General features: G+C 37.8%; 1 pseudogene; it reads right to left on the minus strand.

Annotated features, from left to right (window-relative positions):
* LOC144252848 (semaphorin-4C-like) overlaps positions 1-15,584 on the minus strand; it is a 36,435-nt pseudogene extending 20,851 nt beyond the window's left edge.
* Positions 15,585-21,646: the final 6,062 nt, after the last annotated feature.

The raw sequence follows: 21,646 nt of genomic DNA on the forward strand, positions 1-21,646 counted from the left end.
AACTATATAATTCACCAGAGAATTCATACTGCAGAAAAGCCATACAAATATAAATATTGTGGAAAAATTTTTACTCAGAGACAATATCTTGGTTGACACCAACAAATTCACACTGAAGATTAGTGATACAAATGTAAAGAATGTGGCAAAGCTTTTAATCACAGAACATGGCTTAGTAAACACCAGAGAATTCATACTGGAGAGAACCCATACAAATGTAAAAAATATGGCAAAGGTTTTAATCAAATATAACATTTTACTCAACATCAGAGAATACATACTGGAGAGAAACCATAGAAATATAAAGAATGTGGCATAGATTTTAATGTTAGGCACACAGGTATTGTGCACCAGAGAACTCACATGGGAGAGAAGCCATAGAATGTAAAGAATGCAGCAAAGCATTTACTGTTCAGAACAGCTTTTATGTGCACCAGAGAACTTACACTGGAGAGAAACCATACAAATATAAAGAATGTAGTAAAGCTTTTAGTGTAAGGCAAAGCCTTGTTCTGCACAATAGAATGTATAATGGAGAGAAACCATACAAATGTAAAGAATGTGACAAAGCTTTTAATGAAATATCATACCTTAGTATACATCAGAGAATTCATACTGGAGAAAAACCATACAAATGTAAAGAATGTGGCAAAGCTTTTAATCAAAGATCACATCTTAGTAGACACCAGAGAATTCATACTGGAAAGAACCAATACAAATGTAAAGAAAATTTCAAGGCTTTTATTTGAAGAGTAGGCCTTACCTGACACCAGGGAATTCAAACTGGAAAGGTTATACAACTGTAAAGAATGTGGCAAAGTATTTAGGTACAATTCAAGGGTTATCAAGCATGAGAGAATTCATACTTGAGAGAATCTTTACAAATCTAAAGAATGTAAAATATCATTTATTGTGCTTTCATGACTTATTAATTACTAGTAAATTCATACTTGGAAGAATAGTTTAAATTGCCAAAAAAGTGGCAAAGTTTTAATCAAAGCCCAACATTTAAAAAATGCCAAGAATATTACAGTAGTGATTAAACCCTACAAATGTAAAGAATGTGACATAGTTTTTAATGAAAGATCACACTTTACAAATTTCCCCCAATTTAAAATTCAAGAGAAGTTTTGGACTTGCCAAAAAAATGTCAGAATGATGTTCAAATTTAAAAATTCATACTCTATCTATTCCTAATGCAAATACTATCTGTTATGGAAAATTGAATAAAATACGCCTTTTATCTTAGCAATGACTTGCTTGTTATATACAAAAAGCATCATCTCTCTTTTCATTTTTAGAAAAGCAGTATGTACATTTATTAATTATTTTATGTCTGTGGTAAAATACTTATATTAGCCTTGTTTTTTCTATAACACGTACTTTTATAACAATGTATCTCAGAATCCTATTTTTCCTTTCATTTTTCAGAAATATATTTTATTTTAAAGAGCCAAAAACAAAATATCACATATATATTTATTTTTCTTACTATAATATCAAGTCTGAGATAGTATAATCACATAATTTATACTATGTGCCTTTTAAAGTTATTTTAATACCACATTAAAATTGTAAATAATATTTGGATCCATTGTTTGACATATTTATACATGCACATAGTATAATTTGGTCAATTTTATTCCCAAGTTCCTCTCTTTTCCCTTCCTTGCTTCCTATCACAGATTGCTTTCCTCTACCCTATAGTTCACATTAAATTTTAATGAGATCCCCATTTTTCCATTCTTCTGTCTAGTTTCCACATATAAGAGAACACATAGGATCCTTGGCTAAGACTGGCTTGTTTTGCTTAACATGATGTTCTCCATCTCCATCTATTTTCCTGGGAATTATATGTTTTTTTTTATGGCTGAATAAAACTACATTATATACCACATTTTCTGTGTTTGGTCTGTTGGCCAATATCTAGGTTGTTTCCATAATTTGGTAGTTGTGAACTAGGGATGCTTGTGTTGCTAAAGTATGCTGATTTTAATTCTTTCATATAAGGAGTGGTATAGCTTAATCATACACTGGCTCCATTCCTAGTCTTTTAAAGAACTCACATATTGACTTCCATAGACATTGCACTTATTTAAAAATGTTACCAATATTACATTAGTTTTAGTCCCCTAGGATTCTCACCAGAATTTATTATTATTTAAATTCTTCATAGCAATTCTGACCTATATGTTGGAATTTTACTTCTGTATTTTCTTCTATGGAATGCATAATTTCTGGTCTCATTAGCAGGTATTTTATTGACTTTGAGTTGATTGAATTTTATTTGATTGACATTGACTTTTGTACAAGGTTATAAAAATGGATCTAAGATAATTCTTCCATATGTCCAATTTTCCTAGTAGCATTTGTTAAAAAGACTGTTATTTCTTCAATGTATGTTTTGGCACTTTTGTCAAAGATCACATGACTGTATATGTAGGTTTGTCTCTGAGTCTTCTTTTCCATTGATCTACATGTCTGTTTTTAATATTGCTACCATGCTATTTTATAGCCCTTCATTTTAAATTGAAATCAGTTATCGTGATGGCTTCAGCATTGTTTGTTTGGTTTTTTTTCCTCCCAGTATTATCTTGGTTACTCTGGTTATTTTATTTTTGCATACAAATTTTAGAACTCTTCTTCTAGGTTCTGGGGGAAATACCAATATTATTTTAATAGGGATTGCATTGGATTTGTAAATCACTTTTGATACATAAATGATTTAGCAATATCAATTGGGCATATCCATGAACATATCCATCTGTTATTATCCTTTTTTTCAAATTCTTGCTTCAACAGTCTATAATTTTTATTGTAGACATATTTTGTTTCACCTCCTTGGTTAGATTTATTTCCAGCTACTTTTAAAATTGTATTGTAAATGGAATGTTTTCTTGATTTTTTTTCCCAGTGGATTGATTATTGGTGTGTTTAGACTTTGTATCTTGCTACTTTGCTGAATTACTTTTATGGATCATTGAGTTCTTCTGCTGGAAATTTTTAAATTTCTAGGTAAAGAATCATATCATCTGCAAAAAGTGATAATTTGACTTGTTTCTTTACTAATTGTATATCTCATATTTCTTTTTTCTTGGGTAATTGTTCTGGTTAAAATTTCAAGTACTACATTGAATAGCAATGATGAGAGTAGACATCCTTGTTTTATTTCTGATATTAAAAAATACTATCAGTTCTTTCCTATCCAGTAGGATATGGTTTTTTAATTTGTTGTATACAAATATAATGTTGAAGTGAGTTCCTTATATACCTGGATTCTTCAGTGTTTTACCATGAATGGGTCCTAGATTTTGTCAAAATCTCTTTCTATTCATTTTGAGATAATCATTTTATTTTTAAATCTTAATAATGTTTATGTGGTGAATTACAATTTTTGATTTGAATATGTTGAACCATACTTTCATTCATGGTATGAAACCAACTTGATCATGATGTACAATCTTCTTAATTTATTCTGTAAATGATTTGCTAAAATTTTAATAAGAATTTGTGGGGGTTAGGGTTGTGGTTCAATGGTAGAGTGCTTGCTTAGCACACGTGAGGCACTGGGTTTGATCCTCAGAACCACATTAAAAAATAAGTAAATAAAATAAGGATATTGTGTCCATCTACAACTAAAAACATATTTAAAAATATATTTTTTTAATCTGTGCTCATAAAATATATTGGTCTATAGTACCCTGATCTTCCTGATATGTCCTTAGGTATTTGGCTTATAGCAGCTTCCTAGAATGATTTTGGAAATATCTATGCTCCACACACTTTTTCCATTTCATTGAGTGATTTGAGAACTATCAGTAGTAACTCCTTAAAATTCTGGTGGAATTCAGCTGACACTCTGGTGTTTTGTTTGTTGGGAGGCCTTGTATTACCAATTCAATCTCATTTTTTTTATATGGTTTAGATTTTCTATGTGTTTTTGATTCGATTTTGGTAGGTTGTATGTTTATAGAAATGTATCATTTTTAAAAGATTTTCCAAATTATTGAAACATATTTTCAAAATAGTCCCTAATGATCCTCTGCATTTCAGTGATGTGTTCTGTTACCTGGTTTTCCATCTCCAATTTTAAAAATATTGTGTTTATCTTCTCTCTGTTTTGGTTAATTTGGCTAAGTGTTTATTAGTCTTATTTATCTTTTCAAACAAACAACTCTTTTTCACATTAATTATTTATATTGCTTTATTATTCTCTTCATTAATTTTAGACCTGATATTATTTCCTTTCTTCTGCTGTTTTTTTTTATTTGATTGGTTCTTGCTTTCCTAGGGCCTTAGATTGTTTATTTGATATGTCTCTATTTTGTTTGTTTCATGTTGTTTTTATGTAGTTTACTCACAGAAGTAAACTCTTCCCTTATAAAACTGTTGTGATTTAGGTAGGCAATGAGGTCCAAAAGCTCATTTATGATACAATGTAGTAAAGTTTATATGTGAAATAACTGAGTTATGAGAAATTTAATTTAATCAATGCATTAAACCCCTGATAGGGATTAACTGAGTGGTAACTATAGGCTGGTAGAATGAGGCTGGAAGAAGTGGTTCTTTAAAGTCATGCCTTTAAAATATACATTTTTCCACATTATTAGGGGATCCCAAGTTTGCCTGCCTCTCAATTCTTTTTCCTTTCTGTTTCCTTCTTCAGGGCTGCTTTCATCCACCATACTCTTCTGACATGTCTTTCAATTTCACCTGAGTAATTAAGTGGGTAATTTTTTAATTAAGACCTCTGAAACTATGAGCACAAAAATAGATGTTTTCCTTTAAAATTGTCCATATCAGTTACTGTGGTCACAATGTTGAAAAAGATGACTGAAAACAAAATTGGTACCAGAAGTGGGGTCACTGTTGTGACCAATGTGACCATGTAATTCAGAAGATTTAGAAGATTTGGGGGATTTGTTCAAGGAATTTTTAAAAAGTTTAGAGATGCAAACTGAAAAAAAAAGTTGTTATTGTTTTATGTGGACCTTAATGGGCAATTCTAGTCAGAGATCAGAAGAGCAAAATGATGATAGAATGGTAAAAAAATACCTTTATGATGTTTCAGAGGAGAAGGGAGACTCTTGGAAATTGGACTAAATGTCATTCATTTTATATTTTGGGCAAGAAGTTTTTAATATTTTACCCATTTCCTGACAATTTTTGTGAGGCTGAATTTAAAGAGATGAATTTGTTAATTTAGTGGAAGAAATTTCAAGGCAGCATTTTATTCAGGTGTTGACATGGGTGTTGCTATCAGCTTTAAGCTAAGATTATTGTGATAATCATGAACAGAAAGGAGAACAGGAAGATTTTAAAAACTTGAAGTTTGGCCAGAAAACAGAGTAAAATTGGGGCTAAAAATATGGGTGGTCTTGGGGATGGGGATGTGGCTCAAGTGGTAGCACACTCACCTGGAATGGGCGCAGCACTGGGTTCAATCCTCAGCACCACATACAAATAAGATGTTGTGTCCACAGAAAACTAAAAAATAATATTAAAAAAATTCTCTCTCTTTCTCTCTCTATCTCTCTCAAAAAAAATATGGATGGTCATTAAAAACCTTATAGCTACCAAAGAGACACTATTAAGTACCTTACCTAGAAATAATAAGAAAGATGGCTTGAGGGCATCTCAGTGGATTGACCACACCCGTCCCAGGGATTAAATCCCTCTGTAGGGATTAAAAGTAATAATTCTTTTGAGAAGAAACCCTAGGTCACCCTTTTTGTGCTGGGAAGCCTTGGGAGTTTTTTCACAATGCTCAGTCACCTAAGCACTCAGAGGCCATTATAGCCATGATACCTAGAGACTTATCTACTGCTTGAGAGGGCAGGATTGCAAAATGCTGGATTTAGAATGTCATAGATTCTTCCACAGATATTTCAAAAGAAGTCCTAGGCAAAGTGCAATAGGTTTATATTCTCTATAGGCAGTTCCTGAGAAGACAATGCATTAAAAATATAAGTAGTAAACTAAAGTTCATTAAGAGACCAGATTTGAAAGTACAATGAAGTCTCCCAGCTGGTATTTCATTTGCAATCCTCTGAACTCAATTTCCCAAGTTGCTAGGGTTACAGCTATGTATTAAAGTACTCTAAAATAGTTCTTTGTTGTTGGTAAATTTGTGTGATACTCATATAGATGGTGTCAGGGGTCTTCTTTATGACCAGGTTCTTATTTCTCTGGGTTTATTCTGTTTATTAGTTAATACCCTGTGACCTCTTCTCAAACAACTCACATGGTTTGTTCTTCATAAACAGAAGGATATGAGCCAGGTGTAATGGTGCTTGCCTTTCATACAAGAAGCATGGGGAGATGAGGCAGGAAGATTGCAAATTCAAAGCTATACTTAGCAAATTATTGAGGCCATAAGCAATTTTTATAGATGGTGGTTCAAAATCAAAATCAAAACAAATAAATAAATGAATATATCTGAATATGTGGATCAGTGGTTAAATATATATATAAACTTGAGGATTGTCTCTTGCAGTCTTAATGTATCAGGTTATTTTTCCACATACTGGTATATGTCCTATATATCAGAAAGAGAGAAAGATGAAGATGGATTTTTTAGTTGTTTCAGCAAAATCTTGTATCTATGTCCTCTAGTCTCAGATCCGTGATCTATGTACTAGTGCAAATAAGAGTGGTTTCCAACAATAAATTGCATACAAAGCAGGAGTGACAACTAAGGCCTTGTGAAATTGATCACACAAATCAACAGGTAAATCAAGTTTAGATTCCAGGTGAAATAAATGGGCAATAAATAAAATCACATGTGCTAAAAAAAAGTACAAGGACTGGTTGATTGTGTCAAATTTCATTCACTTAAGAAAACAATGAGGTGTTGAGTGACGGTTCAGTTGAAGAGAGATTGCCCAGCATGTGTGACGCACTGTGTTTGTTTCTCAACACCACATATAAATAAATAAAAGTAAAGTTCTATCAACAACTAAAAAAACAAAAGGTTTTTAAAAAAGAAAATGAAGGCAGCAGGACGGAGGCTTCAAGGAGATTGACCAGCTGCTGCTGGAGTGCAGCCCAGAGAGAAGTGCATTGTCACTTATCACTGTATATATGGTTAAAGTAATGTGTGAATAAATATGTCTATATTTTTATTTATGGAAATGATATCACAATTACGTTAAAATTATTTAACTTTTCTGTTCTCTGGTCTTATAAAAAAAACAGCCTGAGATTTAAACTCATTAGCAATTCCCTGAGTCAGCTATGTTCCCATATTCCTCCCCTCAAAAAAAGTGACAAAATAAGTATAATTTTAAAGTTTCTACTATTCACATTAAAAATGAGAAACAAAAGTCAGGCACAGTGGAATGCCCCTGACTTCAATCCCTTGTTTCCTTCCTTCAAATGGGTCTGGAGGTATAGCTCAGCTTGTACAATGCCTGCCTTCTAAGCATTCTATGGGTCATTTAAATAAAATGGTCTTACATATGAAAAAAAAAAAAAGACTAAATTGTGGACCGATTACAGTTAGTCTCCAGTGTCTGCCAAAATAAATCCTCCTATGGAGCAGTTAATTTCTAAGTTTCCTCTGGGAAATAAAGTGGGAAATATATCAGCTGAAATTTTGGAAATTCTGTTCTCTCCATTCATGATATCTTCAATCATGGCCCGAAGCCCATGTGCATAGCTTTGTTCTGGCAACCTGGCATTTCCCCAAATTGTATGCTAATGATTGCTGTGATTATCAGGAGAGAATCCCAAATCCAAGTGTGATTTTGTTTCTTTGCATAAGGTTTGCTGGTATATAGGTGATTGAATTGCTTTTTCTTCCTGAAATTTCTGAGAAGCAGAAACTCAAATTCAGAATGCTGGAACTAACCTTTAGCTTTATATTCATATCTCAGAATATATCCTATATTTTCATCTTCTTGTTCACATTCCTGATGCTATCTTTATTACTCCACAGTATAATAAACAGTTTCTCCTATTATATTTCAGACACAATATTGTGTAACTATTTTTCTCCAACACTAGACGGCACTGTTTATGGGATTGTTCTCTGTTGTATTTTATATGAGAGGAAAAAAAAAAAGAGAAGATCACTTGGCTCTTTTTGTAAAACAATGCTCATTTCTGCCCCTATTTATCTTCCATAGATACAGATACCTTATTGGAAAGTCTTTGAGTGGGGATTCCCCATTGTAGACTTGACAGGATGATGTGTCCTCATGTCACTTTCATACCTTCTCTTGGCTCAGGGGTGTCTGAGGTATCCACAGCTCTCATGTCTATATACTTTGGAGTGTCTAGCTAATTTGAGTCTCAGTGTCCTCTGTTGACAAGAGAAAATGGTCTGAAATATGGTGTGAGGGTTAACAGGAGAGTAGTTAGATGCCCTGCAGTTAAAGTAATCTCCTGGTACACCTTTCATTTGAAGAAATTTTTATTTCTTCTTCTTTTTTTTTAACTACTGACAATTCTGCTACATAAAAATTGGTATACATTTGTTTCTTTAATTTCCTCATTCTAATACCTTGAAATTACACCCAGAATCAATTTAACTATGCTATATGTTAGTTGTGTTTTAAATGGTTCAGAGTTTTCACTATTTTCAAAAATGACTTTTTAAAATTTACATTCTCACCAACAGTGTACAAGGGCTTTCTTTTTCCCATATCCGTAGTTTCTTGAGTCTTGGTTATTATTAAATTATTGACAAAATCTGTTCTCTCTCTTTTTGGGGGAAGGCTATTGGGAAATAAACTCAGGGACACTCAAACACTGAGCCACATTCCAAGGTCTATTTTGTATTTTCTTTAGAGACATGGTCTCACTTAGTTGCTTAGTTCCTCACTGTTGCTGAGGCTGGGTTGGAATTCTCAATTCTCCTGCCTCAGCCTTCTGAACTGCTGGGATTATAGGCATGCACCACCATGCCTGGTTATAAAAACTATTCTAACAGTGGTGTTTGTATACAATTGTCCACTGTTTGACTTGTGCATCAAATCCCTGATGAAATATTGTAGAGTTCAGTCTGTCATGTAGCCAACGAGAGTTTGGTGTTGCAAACCTTTGGGGGGATTAATAGGCACGTGTTGTTTTTAACACCTTCTCTGCACTATTGCTTGGGATTTTAGCAGCCCATTGAGAAACTTGTACAGCAACGAGAAATGATTGGATTGTGATCTAGGGGAGATTTGCAAGCATTCAGTAAGCTTTACTCCCAGCCCTTGAGGATTTAAAATGGCTTTATATTTGGGGTCCTTCAGCCTAAGCCTCTCACCATTCTTTTGCCAAGTGTTTTGTTTTATGTGAGACAATTAGTTTCTTTCATTGAACGGAAGCTATTATTATTCAGTGATGAAAAATTTTCCTTCTGGAAATAATTGTCAGTCTTGTGATTTTTACAGGGGAAAACCCAAGATTGGAGCTCTTTGTTTGCTGAACACTCATAAAGGCAGAAGCCAAGTTCTTTTAGATTTAACTTCTCTCTCCTGATCCCAGGAGTTAAAGCCCATGGAGGTCCTTGCTGAACATAGACAACTCTCACTTTTTCTCTGATCTTAGCACTTATGAATGTGTAGATCCTTTCACAGCACAATGTAAATTAAAATAGAAAGCACAGAAAACTGTTTAGTTAGGGTGTCATATATATGGTCCCAATCTTGCTCTTCTCAGGGTGACACTGGCTGTTGATGTTTCTGTTTCAATTATGCAGCATACTGTCTAAGGCTGGACTAAGGCCTAAGTCTACCCTAGCTTTTTTAAATCATCAAGTGGCAGATATGTCCCCAGCTGTGCACAGATATAAATCTCTCAACAAATAAACACACACACAAAAAAAAAAAAAACGATGAAAGTAGATTAAGAACAAAGATTTGCTTTACCAAATCTATCTCCCAACAAACCGATTAGCCAAGAAGCAAAGAATGCACTGAGAGGAGGAGTGACCGGTGGTGGTGGCAGCTCTAAGGCAGATTTGTTGGTGCGGTGGGTCTCTTACAGGAGTACTCCTGGTTGGATGGGAAGGCTCAAGCTTATGCTTTTTCCTCTTTCCGCTTTCCTCTCTCTACCTCCTCCCACCCACCCCCCACAAGTACTGAGGGACAGAGGGTGACTAAGGAGAGGAGGGAAAATATCTTTGGCTGGTGATATCAGAAAGCTGTTTGAATTCCCAGGGAGGAGGGAGGAAAGAGAGGGAGAGAGACAGTAAAGCTCAGTCTCCAGTGTGTGCGGTGGCGCCGCGCTCCATCTTCCCTGGGCACGCGCTAGAGAGGTGCCGGTCCCCGAGCTGGCGCCCGCAAGACGACCCCCTGCGCACCCACTGCCAGCACTCCCGCTGTGCGCAGGACAGCTGGCCCGAGGCTCCTCGTGTGCCCCGCGGTCGGGTGTGTGCAAGAGCAAGTGAGGAGAGCAGCTGGGTGGGAGAAGAGGGTGGGCCCTTAAATTAAAATATAAAGCACGGAGACAGAGAGAGGGGTGGGGAGAGAGAGAGAGAGAGAGAGAGAGAGAGAGAGAGAGAGAGAGGCGGAGTGTGGGGGAGAAAGAGAGGGGCAGGCAGAGAAAGGGAGGGAGGGGTGGGCAAATAGAGAGGGGGGGCGGAGGGTGGGGGAGAGAGAGAGGGGCAGGCAAAGAGAGGGAGGGAGGGGTGGGCAAAGAGAGAGAGGGGCGGGCGGAGTGTGGGGGAGAGAGAGAGGGGCAGGCAGAGAGAGGGAGGGAGGGGTGGGCAAAGAGAGAGAGGGGCGGGCGGAGGGTGGGGGAGAGAGGGGGTGGGGAGGAGGGGGGTGGGGGGCGGGAGAGAGAGGGAGGGGCGGGCAGAGAGAGAGAGAGAAGCGGGCGGGGGGTGGGGGAAGAGGGAGGGGCGGGCGGGAGGGAGAGAGGCGGGCAAAGAGAGAGGGGTGGGTGGAAGGGAGAGAGAGAGAGGGGCGAGAGAGAGAGAGAGAGAGAGGCGCGGGAGAGAGAGAGAGAGAGAGAGAGAGAGAGAGAGAGGCAAAGAAAGAGAGGAGGGCGGGAGAGAGGGAGCGTGCGGGAGGGGTGCGCCCTGGAGGTCCAGCCAGGGCCGCGGTGTGCCTGCAGGTCACCACTACTCAAACCCAGGCAGGTGCCAAAAGCGGTGGTTTCTGTGTCTGTGAGGGTTTTGGTCCTCGGTTCCTACCGCTGGTGCTGGCGGCTACAAACTGTAAGAGAAACTCTGTGAGGCAGGGTGGGGTTTGGTGGGGGGGCGTATGGCGAAGGGGAAGGCGACTCTGAGGGTGAGAAGTAAACGCTGGACTTGACCGTCTTTCTCTTCGTGTCTTTCAGCATGAGGGGGGCATATCTCAGCTTCCATTGCTGTGGGTCTCGGCCTGGAACCCTAGTAGTTTTTCTCAGCAAGTGTGCAATTAACATCTTGTTTGTTCAGGTTCGGTACAGGCTTTGCAGGGACTGTGGTGAAGTGACCTAGGTTGGGAATCTTGCATTGATTTTTGCATAGAAATGGGATCATGGTTGTGACATCAAAACTTTTGTTTTGTGGTCTTAATGTATCTTTTTCTTTTTCAAGTTTCCCTAGTAACAAGCTTGAGGAACGAGTGGGAAGAAACCCGGGAAAACCAAGAGAAGGACCTGATTCTCCATGTAAGAGGGAAGGAAAAGATAAATTTCCGAGGCCCCCCCCATATTTTATTATTTATTTATTTAGCCTCCTAAACTGTAGGCTCTTGAAGTATTTGCTGAACTAGCTTCAAATATATGGGCTGCAAAAATATCATTGGACTCCTTACTATGTCTCTACTTGTAGACTCAGTTGGTGGTTTGCAAAACAAATGCTAAAACAGTGCAGTGATGTGTGGGAGGAGACCACAAAGGGTAATTCATTTCAAGTGTGGAGTCTTCCTAAGGGTGAGTTGCTTGAGCCACAGATAAAGTTGAATAAAGCCATTTCCCATCATTTTGTCTCTTCGCTCTTCTGCATTTTTATTCCTCTTTTATTCCTCTCCCCTGGGGCGATTATGTAGCCAAGAACAAGATATTTTATTAAAATGTTAGAGTAAAAACAGCTGAGTGAAAACAACAGAGTGGTTTGAAATATTAAAATTGGCCCTTGACTTCTTAATACATGTTAATAGAATGACCCTCTTCAAGGCTTTCTCTTCTAGGATAAGTGTTTAAAGAAAAACCCTGTAAGGGAAACGTTAATCATTCCCCAGTTGGCTTTAAGAGTATTTGCAGGAACAAATCACCAGTGAGAGAAACTTGGGTGGCATCTTTGTTTTGTGTCATTTTTGGTTCATTAAAACAATTTTTTATTTATTAAAACAAATGTGCAAAGAAAATATTGTTTATATGTTCAAGGAAAAATCCAAACTCTGTAAAACAAACACATTTTTCTTCAAAAACAAAGAACATTCAGCAATACAAAGAAGAAACACATTTTATTTATTTCAACTTCCAGAGATTGGAATCATGGTATCTCCAAAACATTTTGGTCAGTTCTGTTATTTTATCCAGAGAAAAATACAGACTAATGATAGATGTGTAATAAAAATTGAGAGAAAATGCTTTGCACAGTTTGTACTTTAAAAAAAGGAAAGAAAAGTAAGGTTTAAATATGCTTCTATTTTACGTTTAGTGTTTTCTCACATTATCCTTTAACATAGTGATTTTGATGTTTCTTATAAATTCTTAAATGTCAAAACTCAGTGATGTAAGAATAACATCCAAAGGGAATTTTAAAAGGCTTAATTCTAAATGCTAAAGAGCACTCATTCTCTGGATCATTTCTATTCAAGTAGAGTGCAGGGCTGGGTCAGAAAAGAAAGCTACCCTTAAGTGCTTCAGCCTTCACACTGTTTCCTGTAACCTTCATAAATCACAGGTTCCTGAGCTAGCCTGATGAGGAGCCTGCTGAGGTATATTTATAGCAGATGATTTGTAGATGATAAATATGCCAAGCAAGACATCATCTCCAGTAACCCCAGGCTCCACTGAGTTCCTCAGGGGTTCATAATTAAGACTCATAAAATAACCCTGGATGTGGAGAATCTGTTCTCTTAACCCTGACAATAGTACAGTCCAAAGGCAAACCAAGGAGTAATCACTTTGTTTCATGTTTGCACTATGTTCCACATGAAAGCTTTGCCTACATATTGACTCAACAACCAAAGAGAATAGTAGTTTGCATACCCTAGACTCTGTATTTTCCTTCCTATCGACGTAAGTCCCTTTATGCTTTAAAGTATTTTAAAATCACCATTTCAAATTATAAGCTGCTTAACCTCTTAAGTCCCAGTGCATGTCCATGACATCTGTATGTGTACAAACACATATTTCACACACATATATAATGCACATATATCCTTCTATTGGAATACATACATATATAAATATACATGCATGTTTTCCAGTTGGAACACGTTTTTGAGGATGTTTCACTACATTGCTTTGTGTATCTCTGCTAACCAAATGAATTTTACCCCCAAATTGCCAAATTAATGGTGTAAACTAATTTTGTTTCCTTTTTGACTTTCAACAGAACCATTGAGAAATCAGTTTAACACATCAAAATATGGACTGACATTGCATTTTAAATTAGCCCAGGTATTTAGGGTTAAAGTCCATCAAAGTTATCTCTCCTATTTAATATCCATTTGGCTAAGATTTCTTTAGAAAAATGACATTTCTAAGTGTATTTTTATATATTTTCCTCTTTTTTGTTAATTCTTCTATATTTGAGAATAACATTATTCTCCAAGATTCCTGCTTAAAATTCAGTGTCACCTGCAAAATTCTTCTACTCAAAAATATGTTTCTCACACTGGTTTAATCAGTTTTAGAAAGTTTTTTCTTCCTTTGTTCCTCCCATATCTTGGACACATTGAAATTTTCTAAATTGTTAGTTTCAATAAGGCTTTAGAGAGGAGAAATAGGTTTGTAGATTATTCCTTGTTCAAAATCTTATGATATATCTGTCTTTATTGTCTCCAATATGCACAGAAATGGCTTCTGGAAATAATTTCTATAATTAAGAAGAGAATTACCAGTCAACACATGAAGTTTCCTACCTTGTCCCCCAAGAGTCTTAAGGTGCATAGTTTAATAAAGGTATTGTGAAGAGTTGGGGGAAAAGAAAGTTTTAAGTTTGTTGAAAGAGGTTTTTCCCAAGATTTTGGCCATGGAACAATCCCTACCCCATTTTTCCATGATATCTGTTAAATTTCTGCAAAATTTGTGTTCTTTGGAAAAATACCTTGGGGACTATTGACCTAACCCCATTTCTGAATGTTACTGGTGCAGAAACAGACACCTGAGAGGGGCTGAAGTTATTAGAGAATGTTAGAGGGGAAGTTGAAACTAGAACCCCATCTCCTGACTATTTGGCCTAAATGGTCATTTGTACCCTAAGATGGGTCCTAGGATGCCAGGCATCATGAGTAGTGCTGTGAACCTCTTACACCCTTATGAGTTCTTCTTGGGTTCATTTGCTAAAACAGAGTTTTTTTGGATGTTCTTTTAAAAATGGTATCTATATCCTATTCTTATATAATAAATCTTAGGATATCCGCCCAACACAGCATGGCTATGACACTGGTACTTAGTAAATATGCTAAATGAGCATGGAAGTGAAAGCTCCTAAAAGGGCTTTAAGAGGAGGTTGATCACAGGAAGGAAGAAGGAAAGGGTCAAGAAATGAAATCAAGTAAGAAGGAAAAACATGAAAAAAAGAGGGTTGGGGAATAAAAGAGCCCCTCGATGGAAATGGGACTGAGAAGAGAAAGGATGGTTGCAGATGATGAAAAAATCATAAAACTGAGTGGGAAGCTGTGATCTTAACATGTAAACATGACCCATGAGGCTAATTCAGACGCCCTTGTCTAAATGATGGGGAAGACTACCAGCTGCTGAGAACCTTTATGAACTCGTACCAAGATGTATTCATTGCATGGGTGCATTAAGTTGATGAGGCAATTTCTTAGGCCCCACAACAGTAATGAGTGAGACAAATCTTGTCTTCATCAAGATTACATTCCTGTTAGGGGGAAGAGTCCAGACAGGGACTCTTATGAAATAACGCTAGGTAAAATTTGATGAGGGCCTCTGGGACTGGGAGAAATCAGGGAACAGGAAAACAGACCATGGAAATTATGAGGCAAAATAAAGACTAAGTGGGTGCGGCATGAGGCATGGATAGGACTGCACCAGGTAGAAATGGAGTAGGACAGACGCATTTCCAGGTGATACGATGAAGAAATGGGGAAGCATATGTAGCTGTGTTTGATGCCAGTGGGTTGGAGTCAAGGTGCGTATGTACTGGAAAGAGCATAGAGACATGGCCAGAAAGCCTTCAACCACACTGGGGTTCTTGAAAGTGTAGCTGAGGTTCTGACACTCCAGAAATTGATGAGAAACTAGCGAAGGGTGTTTTATTTTGTGCAGAGAAATAGTAATACAAGAGGTGATACGTAGGCATAGTGAGGTTTGAAGACAGGAGAAAGAGCTAGCTGGTAGGGGAGGAGGCGGTTAGTTTTGGAGAGACCAACACACCACTCAAATATTGCTATTCAGACAGCTTGTGAGGAAAAGTCGCAGAGACCAGCCACAGGAGACTGTTTCAATAGAAAACCCACCTTCATGGTTGAGAACCACAGCCTTGAAATTCCGTATGTGTGCATTTGAATTCCAGCAACCTGCCTAGTTTGCAAAGGGACTTCAAAGCTTGTTTTAGTCTCTTTTTCTGTGAAATGGGAACTATTTCTATATCAAACGGTTGCGGATATTCACAAAGAGACACTTAGCACGGGAACTTCACACAGCCAAGGAGTGAGCATGGGCCATTGAGAGAAGGAACTGGAGAGTGGGGGTTATGCCCCAAGGCGGTCTGGAACAATCAGGGCCCTCAGGAAGCCCAAAGCCCTGGCTTCAGCCGAGTCTGGTGAAGGCCTTCTGGAGAGAATGGGTGAGCTGGGGCAAGGCGGCCTGGTCCTAGCTCCCATCCCAGGTTCTGCCACGTTTCATCCAGGCAAGTGCCCCAACAACTCGGAGCTGCCGGACTCCCAGTGCCTCCACCGCCAGGAGCCCAAGGCGCAGGCGCCCCGCTGTGCCCCTCCCCCCAATTCCCAGGAGCCTTCTAGCTTGCAGCTCTGATTGGCCAGAGGACCTCTAGGTCTGGGCCAATCAACGCCGCTGTGTGCAGGGCTTTTACTGGGTAGAATACAAAAGCTGTGAGAGGGGCCGGGTGGCCCGAGGCGGCAGCCAAGGCTGAGGACCTGGGACCTGGGTGAGTGGCGGCCAGGCTGAAGGGTCAGTGCGGTGGGCCCGGCTGGTAGCTCAGGAAGACCCTGCCCGCTCCCCCGGTCCCGGCCCCTCCTCGGAGGCCACAGCACCTGGGGAGGGGGCGGGGCCTGGCCTGGCGGTGGACGGGGAGGTCGGCCCCTCCGAACCCGCCGGCCAGGGCGAGTGGCGGTGGGACTTCGGGTTTGTCATGTTGGGCCTGGCTGGCAGGCCCGGGAAGACCGTGCCCTCTGACCCCGGCCGGCCCCTCCTCGGAGGCCACAGCACCTGGGGAGGGGGCGGGGCCTGGCCTGGCGGTGGACAGGGAGGTCGGCCCCTCCGAACCCGCCGGCCAGGGCGAGTGGCGGTGGGACTTCAGGGTTACTCGTGTTGGGCCTGGCTGGCAGGCCCGGGAAGACCGTGCCCTCTGACCCCGTCCAGGCCCCTCCTCGAGGACACCGCGCGTGGGGAGGGGAAACGGGCGTGTCCTGGCGGCAGGGTGCGCCACCGGATCCCAGGGCCCGGTGCTGCCGGGGGCTGGTGGTTCCCCTTCCCCCCAGCCCCCTCCCCAGGCGCTGGTGGGCGCGGGCGCGTTGTCGGGGAGGGAGTTTTAATTTTGGAGAAGGATCGAAGTGTGTTTCCGCGAGGCCGAAATTCTGGGAGGGTGGTCGACACCGTCCCCACCTTTCTGCTTCCCCAGGAGAAGCCCAGGCACCTCCCGGGAGCCTCGGGGCTGGGGTCCTGGGGAGTCCGGGACCCGCGGCTGCAGGGCAGCAGGTACAGGGGGAGTCAGACACGCGCCCACCACACAGGCCTGCTCTGATTGTGCTGTGTCCCTCCACTGGAAAAGGGTCTCCATACATTAAATGTCATCTCAAAGAAACAGGACGGCAGGGTCCTTGTTGTGCCGCCTGTGTCAGTCTGCTGTAGGAGGCACGAGCTTAGAGCGCTCTGCCGTCCGCGGTGTCTCCCTTCTCCCCCAGGCCCTGGGGCCAACCGGCTGCAGGAGCAGCATCCATAGGATCTACAGGTGACTAAAAATGCAGCTCCGTGTGCGTCAGGATGGTCAGGATGAAACGTTGCCACCTGTTTTTAACTTTAAATTGTGACTGTTGTTTTCCAGAAATTTAGTGTTTTCGTTAAAGGGGTACTATTTGGGATGCCGCCCTATACATTTTTAAAAAGTGACCACAGCAGATATGTTCTAAATTTAACTATTATTATGCATGCCTTTAATGTCACTTCATTATAGGTTAATTTAATTCCTAAGAATCTCAGTAGGTGTCTTTTAATATACTTTGTTCTTATGTAGTAGTAAATGTCAAGGGAAAATAGGAATTCAAAAATAAGTGCTACTTGGATAATTTCTATAACACAATCTTTTGCGTTACACTCCTAGAGTGTTTCTGGGTAATTTTATGTTGCTAATAAGGATGATTGGAGCCAGGGAATGCAAAAAAGTAATTTTCTATTTTAAAAAAGAAGTAATTTTCTATTTTAAAAAAATGACTTCCAAAATGGCAGAGTAATTTATCCGATAAATTTCAGGAAGAACATTGGAGAAAAAAATATTCAATTTCAGCCTTAATATTTTCCAACTTAATGTTTTCCATCTCTGGTTTCCTCATTGAAAATTAACTTTTATTGATTAGTATGAAAGAACTAGGGTTTAGGTTTTTTTTCCCCTACACATTTTCTTAATTTGAAGCTGAGAATATTTTAAGATTGTTAAATAGAAAAAAAAAATCTACTTTGAAGAGTGGAAATGTGGGATTTTTTTATCCTTTCTTTTTTATTTATTTTTACTTTTTTATTTAAAAATGTTTTAATCTTTATCTTTTCAACTACTTTGCTGTACCAAATATGTGGCTGAATTCTTGATTTCTTCATAAGGTTATCATTGTCTAAAGATACTACTTTTTGTGATTACTTAATAAAAACAAATTTAGTAAGTTATAGATAATAAGCAAAACCTGATAATTTTATTTGTCTAACTCAATGCCTTCTGTATAATATTTTAAAATAATTTTATTGTTCAATAAGCAGTACTTAAAATTTTGATTTAACAATAGAAGTCTATGCTTTAATAAGCTTCTCTCTATTAACCCTAAAAAGAATTTTCATGTAGAATATTATAAAATGTTTTACTTCATTTATTAGGTCTGAATTCTAACCTTGGTTATTCCATTGAGCAGCTGTCTCTCCTTGGCCTGATAACCTACCTTCTCTCAATCTGTTGAACTGTGTGCAAAGCATAATAAACTACCTCAAAATTGTCCTGTGAGGTGCATAAAATGAAGAATGTAAAATGATTTTGAAATATAAACGCTTTATGAGCTTGGGTTATAATCATTTTCTTTCTAAGGTTCTGTAGGAAAAACTCTCATAGATTATATTTGCATCAAGAGTGAAACACTTTAAAATATAACTTTAGTTTAAAAAAACTCAACATATATTATATGACAAATGTAACACATTATCCCTTTCCTATAATATACTGAAATTAAACAGTGTGTGGCATTCTTAGACATGGAAAGGGCTAAATGTTTTGGTTTACAAATTATTTTTATTCATATGTGTTTGAATCACTGTACATGCATTTTTAAAAAATATTTTTAGTTGTTGCCGGACACAATACCTTTATTTATTTTTCTACGGTGCTGAATATGGAACCTAGTGCCTCACATGTGCTAGGTAAGCACTCTGAGCTACGACCACAGCCCTCTTATGCATATTATAAGATTCATTTTTTTCCTAAATCCAGAGTTGGTTGGAATTATAATGCAAAGTGATTATATAGAATCACATATGCCAGTTTATTCTGAATAGACTTAGATAATGATATTTCTGTTTTCTTAATTTCTGAATCTATATGATAGCATCTTACACTAAGGATTACCATATGTTTATAACTTTAGCATACTCTGTATTTGTGTTGCTTTCACAATTTCATAGCCTCTTATTTTGAGAAAAGAGCTATGGACTTAAGTAAGAAGTATTGAGGAATTCAAAAGTCAGCTCATCTTTGTGTTCCTAAAGGCATCATATATCATTTTATCCTAAAATGACATCTAACAGCAAGTCATTGTATATGAAAAAAAAATTTTTCTGAAGTTAGTTTTTCAATAATTTTGCATTTTATTTTGAAAGATAAGCACACTGCAACTGTAATCAATGTAAATTACTGGAAGAACTTATATCCAGAATTTATGACTTAAACAGTATACAACACTTATGTACTTTAAACTACTTTATAAAAAAATAATCCAGAGATTCTGAAATCTTACTTCACTTTTGACATCTGGCAATATATTTTAAAATACATTCTCAAGAAACAAAATTTTAAAGTCTTTCTTTAAAATAATGAGTAGTTCTTATAAGTAATTGGTAGAGAGCTTGCCCATATTTATATGTGTGTGTGTATGTAAACATCAGATTTGGGGGCTTGGTATCCTTAAAAGATTTGGGATATGTGTATGTCTTTAACTTGAAATATATACTACAGAAAATGTATGTTTTAATTCCAAGTTTAAAGGGTGCCACATACTGAAATCTTGTGGTATTTCATATAGTTAAACTTGTCAAGAAAATTTGAATCAAATGTTAATTAACTTATTCCTGCTTTGTTGGAATATAAATTGAACTCTTAAAAATAGAACTGAGCCTGTCACAGTGGTGTATGCCTGTAATCCCAGTGGCTCAGGAAGCTTAGGCAGGAAGACCACAAGCTCAAAACCAGCCTCAGGCAAAGAAAGGCACTAAGCAACTCAGTGAGGCCATGCCTCTAAAAAAACAATACAAAATATGGCTGAAGATGTGGTTCAGTGGTTGAGTACCCCTGAATTCAATCATCAGTGATCCCCCAAAATAGAATTATGTAATTTTTTTACCATGTTCTTAAATATGATGGGTTTACATAGGTTTTATCAGTTTAGAAAATGTTAAAATTTTGTGTTTTAAAAAATAGATTCTAAAAGAAGTCTTCTATTTGGTAATTTGTTTAATCAGTGCAAGTGAAATGAAAAAACAGTATAAAATGAATGTAGAAAATGAGCAGATACTGCGTGTAAATACAATAGGTGAGTAGAGATTTATGACAAGTGCAGGCCATTCGATAGTAAAACCCTAAAGTCATGATCATGATTACTCAGTACTTTTATTTACACACACACACACACACACACACACGTGTGTGTGTGTGTGTCTATGTGTGTGTGTGTGTGTGTGTGTTTGTATCTGTGGAAAATAGATAAAAATGGTACTGGTTTCCCAGGAATAAAACTAAGCAGAATTTATTTCAAAATGGAAGAGAGATTTTTTTTTTTTTTTACAATATCTGCTGAACATTGCAGTAGAGGTATGTATTGACAAAATATTAGTACTTAAACCACCTTTTTATCATTTATTGCCTCAGTAACAGCATTTTCTTCATCATTAGAAAATAGAAAGGCACTGAATTTATCAGGACCTTTAAGAGCAAAAAGGACATTTAAAAAATAAGTATTTTAAGCATCCACTGGCCTACCAGGTGATATCCCAAATTTAATTAGGGTGACTCTCATGAAATTACCATTTCTAACTGTTAATATAGCAGTTACAAACTGGAAATGTCTCAATCTAATAATTGACAACTGAATCAGATTACATTTCCCATTATCAAGAAAGGTAAACTAACACACTGATTTTAATGAACAAGGTTTCCTTAAAATATGCTATCTGATGTTTAGATCACAACATCTATGTTAATATCAACATCATAAAATCGTTATACATTTGGGAGCAAAAATAATTAAGCAATTAAAAATATTAAAATGAAGAATCTTGAAAAAAGGAGATAAATTCATGTTTCCGGAAAGTCTATTGTTTATTAAGCATTGCACTCTATACTGTGTCATTTACCCACAAGACTGGCAGGTAATTATTTTACCATAAGTAAACTAAGTTTCAGAGTGTTTAAATGACTTGCCAAACATGTTGAAGTACAGTTACCCTGTTAGGGTTAGGAAATATAAGTAACTCAAAAGAGCATGAAACACATTTGGCCAACAGATGATCAGATGTGATTAATGAGCTCAACTGTTGAGGGTCCACTGCCTTCAAGATAAGGCTTACTTTCAAGTCCATCATCTAAAAACTCTAATAATCTCCCCAAATTTGACACATATTATTACACTTTCCATACTCAAGAAACTTTCCAGCCTAAGGACAATATAATCTAAAAGAGAGCAACAAATTTGGAGTTCTTTATGGTCTCCCTATTAATATCATCCTTGCTCTTTCAGTTATCCAAATCTTTTAGGATATACCTCAATTCGACTCCCTCCATGAAGACTTTTTGTAACAACTCTAGAGTAATAGCTACACTAAGATCATGTACTGTTCATTTAACACATCTTGAAAATAAGTTTGTTATTTCTTTTTGAAG

Source organism: Urocitellus parryii, unplaced genomic scaffold (assembly GCF_045843805.1).
Source record: "Urocitellus parryii isolate mUroPar1 unplaced genomic scaffold, mUroPar1.hap1 Scaffold_61, whole genome shotgun sequence".
Lineage (NCBI taxonomy): Eukaryota > Metazoa > Chordata > Mammalia > Rodentia > Sciuridae > Urocitellus > Urocitellus parryii.